Source organism: Eubalaena glacialis, chromosome 11, assembly GCF_028564815.1.
Source record: "Eubalaena glacialis isolate mEubGla1 chromosome 11, mEubGla1.1.hap2.+ XY, whole genome shotgun sequence".
NCBI classification, from domain to species: domain Eukaryota; kingdom Metazoa; phylum Chordata; class Mammalia; order Artiodactyla; family Balaenidae; genus Eubalaena; species Eubalaena glacialis.
The window spans coordinates 111,105,013-111,123,581 of NC_083726.1; the positions used below are offsets into that span (position 1 = coordinate 111,105,013).

General features: G+C 47.1%; 1 long non-coding RNA gene across 1 annotated transcript; it reads right to left on the bottom strand.

Annotated features, from left to right (window-relative positions):
* Positions 1–4,038: 4,038 nt before the first annotated feature.
* LOC133101034 (uncharacterized) lies at positions 4,039–14,475 on the bottom strand. The gene is made up of 4 exons (XR_009702580.1): positions 14,200–14,475; positions 13,276–13,328; positions 5,508–5,641; positions 4,039–4,850 (listed from the first exon to the last, which is right to left on the bottom strand). It is a non-coding gene; the product is annotated as an uncharacterized LOC133101034 (long non-coding RNA).
* Positions 14,476–18,569: the final 4,094 nt, after the last annotated feature.

Below are 18,569 nucleotides of genomic sequence, written 5' to 3' on the forward strand. Positions count from 1 at the left end.
ATTATTAACCTGTTATTAGACTTTTGGTGGATGATTTTTCTGGGAAAATGGCAGTATTAACGTGGCAATGGATAACTGATACAGCCATTTACCAGCTCGGTGACCTTGGGCAAGCTGTTTAATCTCAACGTACCTCAACTTCCTTGTCTGTAGAGTGGGGATGTGGTGGCCGTTTTTGATAGCTTGCAATTGAGTCTCTTGTCTGGCGATTACTTCAGCTGAAGAGCTGCCTCACTCAAGGTCCTGCCACCTTCCCCAGGGCAGCCTGCATCTGGTGGCCAGCTGGTGTGTGTATAAAGGTCTGGCCCCCTTGTTTGGGATGAGTCTGCAAGGCCATCCTGACTCCAGAGCTGCCTGTGGGATCGGCCAAGCCTCTGTTGTGACTGTATTGTCTTCCTACTCCTCCCTCTGCCCAGTCCAGCTCTGTTTCTCCTCCACAGGGGTTGAATCCAAGAGTGCTTCCAATAAACCTCTTCCATTCATATCTCCATCTTAAAAGTCTGATTTCCTGGAACTCACGTGTGAGAGCAAGGGACCACATGCCAAGTTCTGGCCAATGAGGTGAAAGCAAAAGAATCACATGACAGTTTCCTGAAATGTTCCTTGAGACTGTTGCCTTCTAGAGAACCAACTGGTGGCTGCCCAGGGAGGTGGCGGTAGGAGAGGGAGTGGGAGTTAGGGGTTAGCAGATGCAAACGATTGTACATAGGATGGCTAAAAAACAATGTCCTGCTGTAGAGCACAGGGAACTATATTCAATATCCTGTGATAAACCATAATGGAAAAGACTATGAACAAGAATGTATGTATATGTATAACTGAATCACTTTGCTGTGCAGTAGAAAATAACACAACATTGTAAACCAACTATACGTCAATAAAATAAGTTTTTAAAAATACCGTTGTCTTCAAACTCTGTGCTTGTTACCACTACCAAAAGAATTTTGGAAAACTGCATACATCCTTGCATATTTTTTAGACCTAAAATTTTTCTTTAGAGTTTTAAATGTAATTTAAAAAAAATTTTAATCAATATTAACATTTAAAAGTAAAACTATTCACTTTTATTTTAAATTTTATATAAAAAAATAAAGTTTGTAAAAAACTTGCAAAATAATATAATGACTTCTTGTATGCCTTTTCCTAGATTCATTAATTATTAACGTATTAAACTTAAAAAGAAATATTTTGGGGGGATTGTACTTCCCCAGGGAGGTGGCCAGAGCTGCTCTTGACTTCCCTAAATTTTTTCAGAGAGGCAGCAATAGTACAGTTGTTTAGCCCAAGTGTGGAGTCAGGCAGCCTTGATTTGAATCCTAGTTCTGACACTTATTAGCTCTGTGGCCTGGGCAAGTTATTTAATCCCTCTGTATCCCAAAATCTATCTCATATGGTTGTGTGAGGACCCAAGTGAGTTAATATTATAAAGCACTTACAATGTTACCTGACATATTGTATGTTCAATTTATGTTTATGGTACAAATAAAATGCACCAATAAACAAATAATTATTTATTGTTAGAATAATTAGGCTTCAGAGCATATTAACAACAAGAAGAGAAGACACTATAATACTAGTAAGTTGCAGGCTTACAAAAGATGTACTTAATGATTGTTGTTAAATGCATTATTTACAGGAGAATTACATAACATTGTTGTTAAAGTTAATCTAATAAGAACATGGTAGGAATAAACAAATGAGCAGAGAAATGACTGATGATTGACAGAAGACAGGAGACGTATCCAAATTTAAAAAAAAGAATGATTTTCCATTATCCAATAATTTGGGGGCAAAAGTTAATGAAACATTTTTTCTACAAGTCATTAAATGTTTGCAAAAATATAGAACACTAAAGTGCCTCTGATATATGTTCCTTTTATTTAAAGACGTCGTGTTCAGCTGTTGAAAGTAAATGTGAAACTTTTCACTTCCTCGTCCTGGAAGTCATGCAAATATGCAAAGGAGAACAGACCCAGACAGGACGGCTGAGGGTGACAGCCAAGCTCTTGCACGGCTGAGAATAGCCAGGGCGCGGGTGCGCCTCACAGCAGATCGGCATCGAATGCCCAGACGCTCTTTAAGAATCATGAATATTTTTAAGACAGACAGATAAGGCATGGCGCTTGGCCATGTGTTTGTCACCTGCGTGATATAAAGTATGATCACCTTCAGAACTTCACCTGCTTTGTGCTCAAGGGATTTGCCCTCAGGAATCAGGCATTCTTAGACAATTGGGGGTGTATGGAAATGAGTACCATCATTGGGCTTCCCTGGTGGTCCAGTGGTTAAGACTCCACGCTTCCGCTCCAGGGGGCGCGGGTTCCAACCCTGGTGGAGAAAGTTCCGCATGCCTTGAGGTGCAGCCCCTCTGTGACATATCTGAATCCAGAACACCCCAACATGGGCCAAAGTATCTTTTTATTTTAGTTTTTTATTTTTATTTTTTAGCACTGCTTTATGTACTCATTTTCTATTAAATCCTTAAAAAAAAGTTTTTTTTAATTGAAGTATAGTTGATTTACAATGTTGTATTAGTTTCAGGTGTACAGCAAAGTGAATCAGTTATACATATACATATATCCACTCTTTTTTAGATTCTTTTCCCATATAGGCCATTACAGAGTATTGAGTTCCCTGTGCTATACAGTAGGTCCTTATTAGTTATCTATTTTATATATAGTAGTGTGTATATGTCAGTCCCAATCTCCCAATTTATCCTTCCCCTCCCTTCCCCCTGGTAACCGTAAGTTTGTTTTCTACATCTGTGACTCTATTTCTGTTTTGTAAATAAGTTCATTTTTACCCTTTTCATAGATTCCTCATATAAGAGGTATCATATGATAGTGGTCTTTCTCTGTCTGACTTGCTTCACTCAGTATGACAATCTCCAGGTCCATCCACAAAATATCTTCTTTTTATTAATTTCACATTGTGCCCATAACAAAAATACTTACATGACAGAGAAGACATGAAGATGTGTCATAGGCTTGTGGTGATTCGATTAAAAGAGGATTCATCAAAACTGATATTTTGGTGTCCTTTTGTTTGGGGCCACAAAGTTTTTGTATTCCAAGCATTGATAATAATTAACAATAATTCACAACAAAATCCAGGAGGGGTGAGAGGCTGAGGCACACCTGAAGTGTCTCATGTGGCATGGATTAAACACCTTCCCTCTCCATTAGACAAAATTATTTTCAGCAATAATCATAAAAAGAAACGATGACATTTCATGTTTGTCCTGACTCAACAAAAAAAAGTCTAACCTGTAATTTACCCTCCTTTTCACTGTTTAAAATTTTTAAACGCATATTAAAAAGTCCAAGTAGACAGAGGTAAATAATTCATTTCTTTTGTCTTTATAATCGAGGTGCCATCATGGTTTCCTTTGAATCTACTGTTTGAACACAGATACGTGTTGCAGAGATGGAGGTGCTGACCTAGCGTGAAGGGAGCTCAGGTGATTCCGAAGGAGGGAATCCTCATAAACTCACTCTGGAAAGGGGTACATGGGGCTGAGTTGGTGGGTGTCAGGGGCCCACTGTATAACTGGAGTTTTCAGGATTAAATTCTATGTTAAATATAATGTGTTTTTTTTGTTTTTTTGTTTTTATAAATTTATTTATTTATTTTTAGCTGTGTTGGGTCTTTGTTTCTGTGCGAGGGCTTTCTCTAGTTGCGGCGAGCGGGGGCCACTCTTCATCGCTGTGCGCGGGCCTCTCACTATCGCGGCCTCTCTTGTTGCGGAGCACAGGCTCCAGACGCGCAGGCTCAGTAGTTGTGGCTCACGGGCCCAGTTGCTCCGCGGCATGTGGGATCTTCCCAGACCAGGGCTTGAACCCGTGTCCCCTGCATTGGTAGGCAGATTCTCAACCACTGCACCACCAGGGAAGCCCAAATATAATGTTTTTTAAAGGTTAAATTACACAAATACACCAATTTGAAGTTTACATATCTATTATTGAAAGCCAGTGGTAACCACAACATTTGTGTAGATTCAGAACTTAGACCAACAAAATATTTTTTCAGGGAGGAATATGTTATCAATGAGGTTGTTTATTTTATTTTTTTTAAACATCTTCCCCCAATATTTATTTATTTATTTATTTATTTTTATTTGGTTGCGCCAGGTCTTAGTTGTGGCAGGCAGGCTCCTTAGTTGCGGCTTGCTGGCTCCTTAGTTGTGGCTCACAGGCTCCTTAGTTGTGGCATGCGAACTCTTAGTTGTGGCATGCATGTGGGATGTAGTTCCCTGACCAGGGATTGAACCTGGGCCCCCCTGCACGGAGAGCACGGAGCCTTAACCACTGCAGCACCAGGGAAGTCCCTACTGAGGTTGTTTAGAATCGCCCCGAGGTGATAATACAGAGCAGCCCATTTGGGGGTGGTTAATGTTTTAAAATTCTCTATGGACGATGCAGCCTATTGCCTGTCCACGGTGGTGGTTGCAGGGTCGGGGGGAGCCCCACTACCCTCCTCTTGCACACGGCTGATAAGAGGCCCACCTTTCCTTTATAAGGTGGCAGAACAGTCAACAGACAGGTGGGACAGAGAACCAGCGGATACCTTGAGCACAGGCAGGAAGAAGGTGATAAAGAATTTGAGTTGGTGGCAATCGATTCTCTTCCAATGGTGTGTTGAGTACTCCTTGGACCGAGGCAGAGGGACTTGCCCTCAGGCTGGCAGAGGGGGAAGGAGCCTGGGCTCTGGAGGACTCCATGGAGAGCGCCCTGATTTCACTGATGTGAGAAATAAGATTCCACTTTTCATGGGGTTTCTGACACTTCCAGGGGTCAGGGAAGGTCCCGAGATTTCAGAGGCCTGAGATCTAACGGACGAATAGGTGTTTTCTGAGTAAAAAGAAGAGGGAAGAAAATTTCATGGAGCTGGAAGCTCAGATAGGAAAGTCAAGAGCCAAGAGCCAGGGCTTCCCCGGTGGCGCAGGGGTTAGGAATCCACCTGCCAATGCAGGGGACACGGGTTCGAGCCCTGGTCTGGGAAGATCCCACATGCTGCGGAGCAACTAAGCCCAAGCCCGTGAGCCACAACTACTGAAGCCTGCATGCCACAACTACTGAAGCCCATGTGCCCTAGAGCCCGTGCTCCGCAATGAGAGAAGCCACCGCAATGAGAAGCCCATGCACCGCAATGAAGAGTAGCCCCCGCTCACCGCAGCTAGAGAAAGCCCGCGCACAGCAACGAAGACCCAACGCAGCCAAAAATAAAATAAAATAAAAAAGAGCCAAGAGCCAGCGTGGTGAGTTTGAGGAATGGAAATAAGCTCAGGTTCGAGAGGACCTTGGGGGTCGTGAGCAGGAACTCCAGAAGAATGGCTAATGATTCATCTGGGTTTGTTGGCCTGGCCCAGTGCCATGGTCTGGGAGCTCTGTGTTCTAGGAGGTTCTCAGAGGCCAATCCAGAAATCCAGGGCCCTGCCCTCCCAGGGTTGCCCTGGGCAACCTCTGCTAGTAAAGAATCCTGTTTACTACCTTGTGACTCATACTCACCTGTGGTTTCTATAGTTGCCACGAACAATGAAGCATAAATCCATTCCTGGAGGGTGGGGTCCTCAGGGTGAGGCCGTCCTCTTCCTTTTCTGGCTCAGAACCTGGCAGAGTTTCCCAGACTATAGCAGAGGGGACTGGGGGAGAGAGAGTTTGTCTACTGAATCTCAGGTGTGGCTTTCCTTGGGAGGGGAAGGAGCTGAGTGGGGTAGAGGGACAGATCTCTGCAGTCGGGCCTGGGGGAGCAGTGAGTGCAGCCCCCAAGCTGATCAGAAGCTCCCTCTCTCTAGATAATTATGGGGAGAGCCCAAGAGATGGAGAGAGAGAGAGAGAGAGAGAGAGCGAGCCTTCGGGTACAGAAAAGTTACAGCAAGATTCAGGGGACCCAGGCACTTTCTTCACCAGAGACAAACGGGGTTTGGTCCCCAGGGTGGTGGTGGGATGATAGGCCAGATTCAGAAATGCAAAGCTGGGGTTGGAGGGTGGGGCGTGGGGACGTACACAAAGGAACCAGAAGAAAGGAAGCCAAAGGGACAGACAGTCTTTTTAAAAGACCATCTCAGGGAGATGCAAGAGGGAGGAGATTTGGGTATATGTGTATATGTATAGCTGATTCACTTTGTTATAAAGCAGAAACTAACACACCATTGTAAAGCAATTATACTCCAATAAAGATGTTTAAAAAAATAAAAAATAAAAGACCATCTCATATGTATAACTGATTCACTTTGCTGTACACCTGAAACTAACACAACATTGTAAATCAACTAGACTCCAATAAAAAAAAAAATAAAAAACACCATCTCATCCCATACGTTTGCACAGTCTTACAGATTACAAAGCACCTGTGTGTCCCCTTTCTCATTTGCTTTTCACAGAAGCCATGTGAGGAAAAGCCAGAGCAGGGAATACAATCTATCCTAGAACGGGGAGACTAAGGCTTATTGAAGTTGACTAACACAGTCAAGGTCAAAACCAAGACGAGAATCTAGACCTCCTGGCTCACAGTCATGTGCTCTTTCCACTACACCAATGTTTTTCAAACTTTGGCATCTACAGACCATTTTAGTGGATGTCTGGTACACACAAAGTACTAAAATTTTTGATACATTTAAAAAATTATCACAAATTTTAAAATAGCATAATGAAACATTTATTTTAAAAAGTAATAAATCAGGGACTTCCCTGGTGGCGAAGTGGTTAAGAATCCAGTTAAAAAACGGGCAAATGGTTTGAATAGATATTTCTCCAAAGAAGATATACAAATGGCCAAAAATCACATGAAAAGATGTTTTTAACATCTTTAGTTACTAGGGGAATGTAAATCAGAACCACAATGAGATGCTACTTCACATCCCCTGGGACAGTTATAACAACAACATCGACAACGACAAGTGTGGGCGGGCATGTAGAAAAAGTGGACTCCTCATACATTGCTGCTGGGAATGTAAAACGTTTCAGCTGCTGCGGAAAGCAGTTTGGCAGTTTCGCAAAAGGTAAAACATAAAATTACCATAGGACTCAGCAATTTCATTCCTGGGAGAACTGAAAACATATATTCACACGCAAGCTCGTACATGAATGTTCATAGAAGCATTATTCAAAATAGCCAAAAAACAGAAACAACCCAATGTCCATCAACTGATGAATAGGTAAACAAAGTGGGGTCTATCCATACAGTGGACTATTACTCAGCCGTGAGGAGAAGTGAAGTACTATTACGTGCTACGACACAGATGGATCTCGAAAGCATGGTGCTAAGTGAAACAAGCCAGTCACAGAAGGCCACATAGTGTATGATGCCATTTATGTGAAATGTCTAGAACAGGTAAAGCCATAGAGACAGAAAGTAGATTAGCAGTTGCCAGTGGTTGGGGGAGGATGGGAATCTGGATTAACGGCTAATAGGTATGGGATTTCTTTCTGGGGTGATAAGAATGTTCTAGAAGTAGATAGTGGTGCTGGTTGCACGACATAGTGAATATACTAAAAATCACTGAAGTGTACACTTTTAAATGGTGAATTATTATTTTTTTAATAAATTTATTTATTTATTTTGGGCTGCATTGGGTCATCAATGCTGCTCGCGGGCTTTCTCTAGTTGCGGCGAGTGGGGGCTACTCTTCGTTGCGGTGCACAGCCTTCTCATTGCAGTGGCTTCTCTTGTTGTGGAGCACGGGCTCTAGTCTTGCGGGCTTCAGTAGTTGTGGCACGCGGGCTCAGTAGTTGTGCCTCGCGGGCTCTAGAGCGCAGGCTCAGTAGTTGTGGCACACAGGCTTAGTTGCTCCGTGGCATGTGGGATCTTCCCGGGCCAGGGTTCGAACCCATGTCCCCTGCATTGGCGGGCGGATTCTTAACCACTGGGCCACCAGGGAAGCCCTAAAATGGTGAATTTTACGTTATGTGAATTATATCTCAATAAAATGCTAAAACAAAACAAGACTCATGTGAACTCCTTTGCCCTCCAGCATCCGTGTACTTCCTAGGGGTTGCGGGTAGGAAGCAGGTTCTCGTACTTGCTGCCTATTTCTGTGACCACGTTGAAAAGAATGTGTCCTTAGTGACTGCAGTTTGACTCATGGTGAAAATGTTTTCTATTTCCTTCAACACTGAATTGGGTTCAGGACACGTATTGAGGGCTGTCAGTGGTTCTCTGTGAATTAAACAGTGTTGGAACTGGAATTCATATGATGATAATAATAATAACTCACCTTCACTGAGTGCTTTCTATTCAATATATGCCAGACATTGCCCTAAATGCTTCATATGTAGTTCTTCACTAATCTTTACCACAACTGTATGAAACAGGCATTGTTATTACTGTTATCAACATCATTCCCAATTTTCAGAGGGAAAAACTGAAGCTCAGAGTTAGACAACCTCCTTTATTAGAATTTAGACCCCTGCCTTCTTGCTCCCAAAGCCAGTGTTTCATCTGTCCTGATTCCAGTGTGTCTTTTTCATTTACCAAATAATATCTAATAAGACAAAGTATTTTCCTCCTGCAGTAGAGAATTTTAGAGATAAGTGGAACAGAAACTCATTGACTACTTTGCCATCATATATGTTTTCCCCCTTCTGAAAGCTATTACACCGTCTGGATGTGAGGATTTTCACCAGCCACAAAGAGAACGGAATGTTGGCATCCGTACCTGATGGTGATTGCTCTTGACCCTGGTTTGCCATTGTTCTCTGACATCCAACAGTGGCGATAAAACTGCTTTCTAAGTATCTATGTCACTAACTTCACAACTGGTTTGTCTGTCTTCTCTGTTGTGTGTCTTGTATTCGTGTTTGCTCTGAAGAGTGAGGGCAACTTGGAGTGATGTGCTATATTCCTGGGGCCTTTCTCTCTATAACAAACTTAAATTTTTATTCTGGGAAATGCTATAGTGCACTTATTCTGGAAAAAATCAGTTGGCTCTAACTATGACCGATACACAAGCTTTAATGACTTTGAACCTCGATTTGACGTTTTAGAGCTGATAATGCACTGGGGACAGGGGTGAATAGTCAATAAAACCCAGTTTCCAGATAATGTTTGTGGTAGTTCCTATTTGCAGTTTCTTTTTTCTTACTGTGCAAAATAATCACTCACATTTTCCTTCATCCCAGCACCTTTAGACATATTACATCCCCACTGAAACCCAGTTCACAGTTTATGAATGGCATTGTTCTGAGTTGTCAGATCCCTATTACTACCTTAATTGCTACATTTAAGAGTCAAGGAAGCACTTTTGAGCCATTCATGAGTTTTTCTAATTTGGGGGTATAACATAGCACAACAGTATGAACATATAAAGCACATTTTAAAAGGTAAACAAGGCGGACTGTCCCAGCGGGGGCGCGGCTCCGGGAAGCTCCCGGGAACCCCCTCCCCCGGCCCTCACCTTTCTGCCACAGCATTGAATACAGTCCTGAAATCCTTCCTTCAGATGTCAAACTTTGCAACAAGCAGGACTTAAACAAAGGGAAATGCTGAAATTGGATCTCTTTTCTTAGTTGACTTCCCAGCCCTTTCTCTCTATCTCCAGTAAGAGATGTGATAACTACTAGCCTTCAGCACAATTCACATCTGGGGTATCACTATCAGGACCTATAAAGAAACTCAAAGTGAGCTGAAGTGGATGGTGAAAGAGGCCAGGAAAAACAGTAGGTCATTGACAGTCAACATTTCTCAATTAATCAAACTCCAAAATCATCTCCTGTTACCCATCATTACCAAATCACCTGAGGACAGAAAATTGGCAAAATAAAAACTAACAAGGAAAGCAGATTCAAGCTCCTTTGCCCTTGTTGGAATGATCTTGGCCCAGATATCCACGTGACTCTTCTCTCACCAGGTGAGGTCTCTGTTTAAATGTCATCTTCAGGGCTTCCCTGGTGGCACGGTGGTTAAGAATCCGCCTGCCAGTGCAGGGGACACGGGTTCAAGCCCTGATCCGGGAAGATCCCACATGCCGCGGAGCAACTAAGCCCGTGCGCCACAACTACTGAGCCCATGCTCTACAACAAGAGAAGCCACTGCAATGAGAAGCCCACGCACCGCAATGAAGAGTAGCCCCCCTCGCTGCAACTAGAGAAAGCCCGCGTGCAGCAACAAAGACCCAACTCAGCCAATAAATAAGTAAATTTTTAAAAAATAAAAAAAAATAAATAAATAAATGTAAACAAAAACATGCATACAACAGGAAAATGATTCACCAGAGTCCCCTGTCCCCATTAATTAAATCTTTAAGAATCCGAAATCTTTAGGATTGTAATAATTATTAATATAATGAGACACTGTGACAGCTGTAATCAATGCCACATTTCGAATTTGTGAAAAGTGGGGAACTAAGGTGCTTATTACTTTTTTCCCTGAAACTACCAGTCTACCTGAGGGCCCAGTGATACAACGTTCCTTGGAAACATTTCAAGCCTCAAAGAGTTGTTGTTTTTTTTAAAAAATAAATTTATTTATTTATTTATTTTTGGCTGCGCTGGGTCTTTGTTGCTGAGCGTGGGCTTTCTCTAGTTGTAGTGAGCGGGGGGGCTACTCTTCGCGCTGTGCGGGCTTATTGAGGTAGCTTCTCTTGTTGCGGAGCACGGGCTCTAGGCACGTGGGCTTCAGTAGTCGTGGCGCATGGGCTTAGTTGCTCCGCGGCATGTGAGATCTTCCCGGACCAGGGCTCGAACCCGTGTCCCCTGCACGGGTAGGCGTTTCTTAACCACTGCGCCACCAGGGAAGTCCTCCAAAAGTTTTTGTTTTTGTTTCGTTTTTTTTTTGGCTGCGCCACACCACATGCGGGATCTTGGTTCCTGGACCAGGGATCGAGCACACGCTCCCTGCAGTGGAAGCACGGAGTCTTAACCACTGGACTGCCAGGGAAGTCCCTCAGTGCTCCAAGAGACTTTAAATTCCTAAGAGATGGTCTGCGGGGAAGGACAGAAGAAGGGTGGACAGAGGCCATCCGAGGTGCTGAGGGTAGGCTCGGAGCAGGGACTCGGAATCCTGCATTTCTTCCCCGGCCTGGGACTCCTAGGCAACAATTCTATCCCACCGCCAGGGGGCGCTGTAGAACTAGGGATGGCAGCCCTGGACCTGCGGGGCTGCTTTAGTTATTCCCCAGGCATTCTTGACCGCTAACACTTCGCTTTGTTTTTCTCCCTTATATTTCAGGTTCTTAACCTGGTGACTCTGGTCAGGCTTCTGATGGTCACTGAACACCTAGAATTTATGTGTAAAATATGTGTTTAGCTTCATTTTTCTATCTAGAGGGAGGTTTTATAGTTTTGATCAGACTCAAAGTAATAGTATCCCCTTGAGAGAGTAGAATGCAATAATGTTAGGTACTAATGTGCTGACATCTATCGGTGGCGAGCACTTGTTATATATAATTTAACACAATAATCCTCAAAATTACCTTGCAAGATATCCCCATGTTACAGAAAACAAAACCCCCAAACCCCTGAAGTTCAGAGAGATGAAAGTACTTTGCCCCATGACACACGGCTAATAAGTGGTGAGGCTGGGATTTAACTCCAGGAATGCCTGCTTCTCACTGTGCTGTTGCTACACCGAGAAAAAAAGCCAGAGACTCACTCATTCATCAGCAAAGATGTAGGAGGGACTGAGTGTGTGTCCAGCACCCTGTACTGGGTGCTGGAGTAGAGGGGGATCCAGACAGCTCTGCTTCCTGCCTTCTTGGGGCTTAGTGCCTGGAGGTGATGGCAGCGACGGTGGTCATGTCAGCAGGAAACAGGCAGTAAACAAATAAGCCTGTAATTGCAAACTGAGAAAAGTGCTCTGAAGGAAATAAAGGGGACAGCGACATAGAAAAATGGGGAAATCTATAGATAGTTTGGCCAGGGAAAACCTGAGCATGTTAGCTCAGAGTAAAGGGTGGGGATTGCCACGGGAAAAGGTGGAGACAGAGCCTTCCGGGAGGGACGAGCCTGGTCTGGGTACGCAGAGGGAGCTGGTGCGGCTGAACAGGGGACCCAGAGCAGAGGTGAGGGTGACAGAGGAGTAGAAGTCATCGGGGCTTTCTAGACCAAGTAAGGAATTCAGATCCTATTCTCATAATAGGAAGCCATTCCAGGGTTTAAAGCAGGAGAGAAATGCCAGCTAATTTATGTTTTTCTTATTTTTAATTGTAAAAAAACCCCAACACAATGCCACATTTACCATCTTAACCATTTTTTTAGGTTTACAGTTCAGTAGTGTTAAGTACATTCACATTGTTGTGCACTCAATTTCCAGAACTCTTCATTTTGTAAAATTAAATTCTGTACCCATCAAACAACAACTTCCCATGCCCGTCCCCCCGGCCCCGCATTCCCTGGCAACCACGGTTCCACTTCTTTCTGTCTCTGTGGATTTGACCACAGTAGGGACCTCATGTAAGTGGAATCATACACTATATGTGTGTGACTGACTTATTTCACTTAACGTAGTGTCCTCAAGGTTCATCTATGTTGTAGCATGAATCAGAATTTCCTTCATCGGGGAGGAAGAGGACCAGGATCAGAGGCCATGGTGATGGATGGTCCTCCCAGGTGGATGCTGCCTGGCAGAGTGAGAGCAGAGTCACAGGGAGAGCAAGCGGCGAGCCAGGAACCGAGTCTTCAGGGAAGGAGGGGAAGTGGCCAAGAGGCCAGAGGACAACAGCAAGAAGGGGCACCAGGAAGAAGGGGAGCGGGAGCTAAAGCTGATCGCCCAGATTCCTCAAGGATGTTTATACAAGTGTGGCAGGGGTGGTGGTGGGACGACACTTCTAGAAGCAGCCATGAGGAGCCAGGAGGATGCAAACCTCACTTACTGCCCCTCAGGTATGTAGGGAATGTGAGAATAAGATCAAGGCTAGGTTTGGGGAAGAATTTTCTGACCTGGACAGGGTATGAAGCATGAAGACCGGCAGCTAAAGGAGCCGTAGGAGGCATCTTTTCTTCCGGGAGAGGTTTGGGAGCAGAACTGACCCCTCCACCACCCTTCATTTCCTGTCTCCCCATTATTTTTTGGCGGAGTCTTAATCACTGGGCCGCCAGGGAAGTCCCTCTCTCCATCTCCTTGAGGCCTCTTGGGGCTGCCTGGCCTCTTTGGCGGAGAGGTTTCATTCATCTATGGAGCTCCATGAAATGTAGACACTCACTCTTCTAGGCACTGGAGAGACAGCGGTGAATAAAACAGAGGAAAAGAAATCGCGGCCCCACAGAGCTGGCTTCCCAGCAGGGGGATTTGTTTAGGTGGGTTCTCATGCAAAAGCATCCAGCAGGGTAACTTACTCACCGGTGCTGGAATCTGGATGTGGGCTGAGTTCGACCATGAGTGACATGGGTTGCCTGCAGGAAGGGAGGGGGGGATGACATTGAGAAAATGGAAAGAGCCCCAGGGCTTGGGGGCTGAGGCCTGGGTCCCAGCAACCTTGAACTAGTCATTTACTTTTCCTGGGACTTTACCTGTTAGCTGATCTGTAAACGGGCAGGATAATCCCTCATTCCCCAATTGTTGTGGAATTAAAGTGTTGCCTAAACAATTAAGTGGTCTACAAATTGTCATTACAGGGACTTCCCTGGTGGCGCAGTGGTTAAGAGTCCGCTTGCCAATGCAGGGGACACGGGTTCGAGCCCTGGTCCGGGAAGATCCCACATGCCGCGGAGCAACTAAGCCCGTGTGCCACAACTACTGAGCCTGCGCTCTAGAGCCTGTGAGCCACAACTGCTGAGCCCGCGCGCCTAGAGCCTGTGCTCCGCAACAAGAGAAGCCACCGCAATGAGAAGCCCGCGCACCGCAACGAAGAGTAGCCCCGGCTCTCAGCAACTAGAGAAAGCCCGCGCGCAGCAACGAAGACGCAACGCAGCCAAAAATAAATAAATAAATATTTTTTAAAAAATTGTCATTACACCATGACTTAAGCCTTCATTTCCTTCTCTGAGTACGGGTGCATAATGGCAACTGCCTCCCCCAGGGTGGCTGTGAGTATGGATTAAATGCATAAACTAAGCACGAAAGGCTGCGGGAGCTTCTCAGCTCAGAAGGTGGAGACGCGTAGGGGTGAGGAGGGCGGGGCCACGGGGCGGGGGGCTGGCAGGGGGCGGGCACAGAGCGCTGGGAGGGGCAGCGGGGAGTCAGGGCGGCCGCCAGGGGGCGCCACGGGGAGGCGGGGGCGGTGGGGGTAGAGGGAGCGGGTCCCGGGGGAGGCGGGTGACTCACGGCGGCGGGAAGGAAGATGAGTCAGCCGTCCTCTAACTTCCCGCGCCCGCCGCGCCCCGGCCGTCGCCCGCAGCTGACCCTCGGGAGGGCCCCCGAGGGCGCCGCCCTGCCGCCGGCTGGGCCCGGGCTTCCCCAAAGCGGGGGCGCGCTGGGCCCAGCGCTCGGCGTTTTCTCCTTCGGGGCCGGGGCTGCGGGAGGAGACTTCGTGCGCGTCTGGGCCCGGGCGCGCCCAGGCCCCGGCGCGCCCAGGCTGATCCAAGGGCGGCGGGTGCCAGCTCGGGAGCCGGCGGAGGCGCTGCCCGGGGGCTCGGGCTGGGCGGTGGCCCTTCCTGCGGGCGGGGGTGGAGGGGCGTGGTTCCCTGGGGAACCGCTCCCAATAAGGCGGCCGGGCCCTCTGGGATGCTCCGGGTGCCGGGTGGGCTGCGGGCGGCGCGGAGAAACTCGCCCTCACGCCAACGCCACACGCAGAAAGCCGGCTCTGTACCTTGGCGTGCCTCTTCCCAGACTAAGTCAGAAGGAAGAGGAACCCTGGTCCTGGCTGCAGGTTGACAGGTGCCTGGTGTCCAGAGAGGGTCTGGCTCAGCACCTCGGGGGTCACAGATGCCCGAGGCCTTGCGGAGCCTGGGCCCTGGCTTCGCGTGGGAGATCCGGCCCAGGCAGGGAAATGATTTGTCCAGAGGCCTCAGAGAGGAGGCCGAGCTCCTGGGTCTGGACCTCCTGCTCACCGGGCCATGGAAAGTGCTTAAAATAGTGACTGGCACATAGTCAGACGTAATGTATAATAAATAATATATGTATCTATATGTGTCTCATAGCTCATCTTTATGGGGCGCTTACTGCATGCCCGGTATTGTTGCAAGTGTTCTTCATGGATTAATTGTTTGATTCTCACCACTGCACTAAGACATGGATACTATTCTTATCGCCATATGGCAGCTGAGGAAACATGCTCAGAGAAGTTAGGTAACCTGCCCAACATCACACAGCTAGGAAGTATAGTGTGGGAGTTAAACCCAGACCCCCTGACTTCAGAGGCCGTATGCATGAGGCTGACTTCAAATATTGTTGAGGTCCAGGTGTTGACACAGAAATTAACCAGTCGATCTAAGAAAGAAATGGGAAATTTTATTCACGCCAAACTGACGGTTATAACCTGGGAACAGCCTCTCAGAAACTCTGAGAACTGTTTGGCCTGTTAGAGGTCAAAGCACAGCTACGTAAGTTTTGAGAGAGGGCTGTATATTAAATGACGTATTATTGACAGTTTACACAATCCAGATCCACTCATACAAAGCGTGGTCGTGGGTCATCGTGGCCTCTTACAAGATTAAGAAGGAAGGTTATCTCTTAAGCAGTTGTGACCCTTTATGAGATTAAGAAAGAATGTGATCTCCAAAGGAGATCAGGTTAATGCAGATGCAACACACACACACACACACACACACACACACACACACGAGGAGGGAGGAATCCCAGATGGGCAAAGAAAATTTTTATGTTTAAATTTTTCTTGTCTTACCATAAAATTTGAATTTTATTTCATCACAGGAGTATGCTGCAGATGGTTTGCTTCTCAGGGTGTCTGAAGAGCATAGTGTTAAACTGAGAGCTAGCTCCGTGCTGAGTTGGGGGGAAGCCCTGCCCCTCCTGCTGGGGCCCCAGTTCCGCAGTTTCCCACGTGCCACAGTGCAGAAGAGAAGCGCTGGACATCACTCTGGTCCAGTCGTTGGCTATCCCTATTGTAACCGAAAGTGGGGTCTGGCTGCTCGCCGCTCAAAAGCCAATAAAGAGGCCAGGCTGGTGGAGAGGAGAGTTTGCTTTATTTTGGATGCCGGCAACCCCGGGGGGTGGGGGGGGAGGGTGGACACCTGTCCAAAGACCGAATTCCCCCCCGCCCCGCCCCATCAATCAGGGGGCAAGAGCTTTTGTAGACAGAGGGAGGGGGCTACCTGCAGAAACAGCGCAATCAGCTCTGACACTCATGTTGAAATTAATCATGAAGTGGTCTGACCAGCATCATCTTGATTGTTTTAAGTACAGTTAGTCTTCAGTTCCAGGGTTGGTTTGTTCCCATTTCCTTGAGGCCAGTTCTCAGAATTGTAGCAGCTTATGTCATGGCTACAGCCTGGTCATCATGTAGTTCACTTCTTCCACCTGGTGGAGGTTTCAGTGTCTATAAGACAGCTCACAGGATATGGCTCAGAATATTATCTATAGCCCTTGAGGAGGAGCTAAAGGTCCTTGACTTTGCTTAATGACTAAATTATTATTAGTTGGTCTCCTTTGACTGTTTTCCTTTGTTTCTGCATTTTCTCATTTCTCTGATTAAATTTATTCTTTGGCTAAAGTTTTTCCACCGACAAAAGGCAGGCTGAGGACATGGAGGGCAGGGAACATAGGGACCTGCTCCATTTCACTATGGCCCCAGGACCTGGTCTCCGGCCCCCACCATTCCCCCTGCTCAGTTTGGTGGGCCACACTCACTGCTTTGGGGAACGTTGCCTTTAGCAGAGCTTCCCAAATACCTGCCAACAGAGCGAGGCCTGCTTGGGGTTCTTTAGAATCCCAAGCTGGTGAGCATGTTAAACACACAGATCCCAGCCCATTGCAGAGCTGTGATTCTCAGCCTTGATCATACATTGATACTCAGTGGACTTGATGCCTAGGTCTTCCCCCCCCACCCCCGGAGATTCTGATTGAATAGATCTGGGGGTCCCCGTGGGTGTCGGGATGATCCTCGTGTGCAGCTGAGATTGAGCACAGCTGCTCCGATGGTTGAGTCCATAAGGTTGAGGTGGCCCTAGCGATCTCTATTTTTAAGAACCTGCTTGTGTGATTTTCAGGTGCTGCCGTGTTTGCAAACCTCTGATGTGGAACTCACTTTCTTCTAATTGGCTTTGAAGAGTGTCCCAGATTCTTCTAATGGGACCATCTGCGTCACGTGTGGGAGCTGCTTCGCAGCTTGTCTCGGAAACTTTGCATCAATTCTCCCATACAAGAAAGGGAGCAGGGTCCCTGCTCAGCCTCTCCTGGCCTCTGTCTCAGTTTACAGGATTTCGCTCCTTACCAGGCACCAGCATTCTTGCCCACCCAGTCATGTTCATTTCTCAAAGGTTCTGGGCAGGGTGGTCAGCTCCTCTGAGCTGGTGGTCACCTGGAGCTTGGGACCCTTGAACCCTTGAACACCAACCAGCTGTGTTGGCAGCCCAAGGACCTTAGGGAACCCTCACTTCCATCCTCTTTCCCCAGGTGTTAGTAGACTGTGTTATCATGACAAGTGAGCTGGGTGGAGTGACTGCTTCCCCCCCTCCTCTGGGACATGTTGTTATCCCTCTTTTTCAGTGTTGCCTTCTGCCCTGAAGTAGTTACATCTGCCATCTCCCAGCTTGATAGCCTTTTCTGTGTCTTTGGCTACTATGTGTTCTTCTGGATACTTGGTGCACATGTTGGGTGATAGGCTTGGAGTCTGGGAACCTGAGTTCTGGACTGTGTGCCCCAGGTCATATCACAGCCCCCCCGCAGTCCTCTCCCCTTCACTCTGAGTTTTCTGGCATCTCTCTGCTCCTCCCACCCCAATCTCTGCCCCTGCCCAAGTGCTCCACCCTCCGCCCAGAGCTGCCATCCATTGTTCTCCTTGGGAATGGATGCATCATGGGAAATCACTCTGTCTGGGGCCAAGGAGGAAGGAAAGAGGGACGGGAATGGAATGGGCGGGTGATGGAAAAAGTGACTGCCAGCCATTCCCTGGACTTGGGCCTGGAAGGCAGCTCAGTGTGGTTGCCGTGGTGACAGTCAGACAAGCACACTGCTGTTTCCCTGTCCTCCGAACTGAAGAGTACTTGTTGTGCCTTTTCCTGCCTGCTCTGATACCCTCAGGCCCACATCTGGGATGGGGTACAGACCCCCAGGTTTAACTCTTGTGCCTCAGTTTCCCAGCCTGGCCAAAGGAAGTTAAAGAGAATGTGCTGGGTATTCCATTTGCCCCTGCAGACCTTCCAACCTTCCCCACCTGCTCTGCACCTTAGAAGGCTGACCTTTGTGGACCCCTTCTCCTGGGCTCCCTTGTCTTCTGGCTTCGGGTCAGCACTCCAGGGGGCTTCACCATCCTGGCTGGTTTCTCTCAAACCCACCTGCCCCTCTGTGATTAGCCCCTCCACCAAACTCTCTCTGATTACCCCTTTCTCTCTTTTTGCTGCTGGGGGCCTGACTACTGGAGAAGTCATCTTAACAAGGAGGAAGGAAGGAGGGCAGTCGCTTAAGGACTCCTTTCTCTGCGGTCAGGCTCTGGCAGCGTGGCTATGTGGGTGGGGTAGCCTTGTAGGTGTAATCTGAGATGTACCCAGAAGGCTGCCCTGCCCAGAAATAGCCAG